Source organism: Corvus brachyrhynchos, unplaced genomic scaffold (assembly GCF_000691975.1).
Source record: "Corvus brachyrhynchos isolate BGI_N302 unplaced genomic scaffold, ASM69197v1 scaffold15, whole genome shotgun sequence".
In the NCBI taxonomy this organism is placed as follows: domain Eukaryota; kingdom Metazoa; phylum Chordata; class Aves; order Passeriformes; family Corvidae; genus Corvus; species Corvus brachyrhynchos.
In genome coordinates, this window is record NW_008238349.1 from 277,098 (window position 1) to 277,939 (window position 842).

The following is an 842-nucleotide window of genomic DNA, read 5'->3' on the forward strand; positions in this document are numbered from 1 at the left end:
CAGCAGAGCCCGACCCCCCCGGCTGCCCCCTCCTGTCAGGGACTTGTGCAGAGCCACAAGGTCCCCCCTGAGCCTCCTTTGCTCCAGCCTGAGCCCCTTTCCAGCTCCCTCAGCCGCTCCTGGGGCTCCAGCCCCTTCCCAGCTCCCTTCCCTGCCCTGGACATGAGACTCCAGTTAACCCTGGACCATCAGCTGGAATTTTGGGGTCTGGCGTGTTTGGTGTCCACCAGGACCCACCACATTCCCCTCGATGGATCCCGGCCCTTTGGCACCTCTTCCTCTTTCCTAAATCCCCTCCATGCTGCACCCACCCCCCTGCCAGAGCCCCCCAGTCCATCCCAGTTCCCTGCTGGCCCCAGTGAGCCCTGGCAGCTGCAGGAGCTGCTTTGGGAGAGGGGCCCCAATGCTGGGGGATCCTGGGGCTGCTGCCCTCACGGCTGCCCTGGGAATCAGCTCTGGGTGCAAAGTGCTCCATAAGCCCCTGACAGCGCTTCCCTTGGGAATCCAGGGGGGCTCTAAAGAAAAATGGGTTTGCTTGGCATTGGTGCCATTTGTCCTCCTGCCCCCCGGGACACCCAGTCCCTGCTGTGCCTGTCACACAGCCCCAGTCCCCGGGGCTCGGCTGGAAGGACTCCCTGGGGCTGTGAGAGGCCAACCCTGACCCTCCCTGTGCCCCCACACTCCCTCCTTCTCCTGATCCTCCCCGTGTTCCCTCCCTCCTTCTCCTGATCCTCCCCACGCTCCCTCCATGCTTCTGATCCTCCCCGTGTTCCCTCCATCCTTCTGATCCTCCCCGTGTTCCCTCCATCCTTCTCCCTGGTCCTCCCTGTGCTCCCTCTATT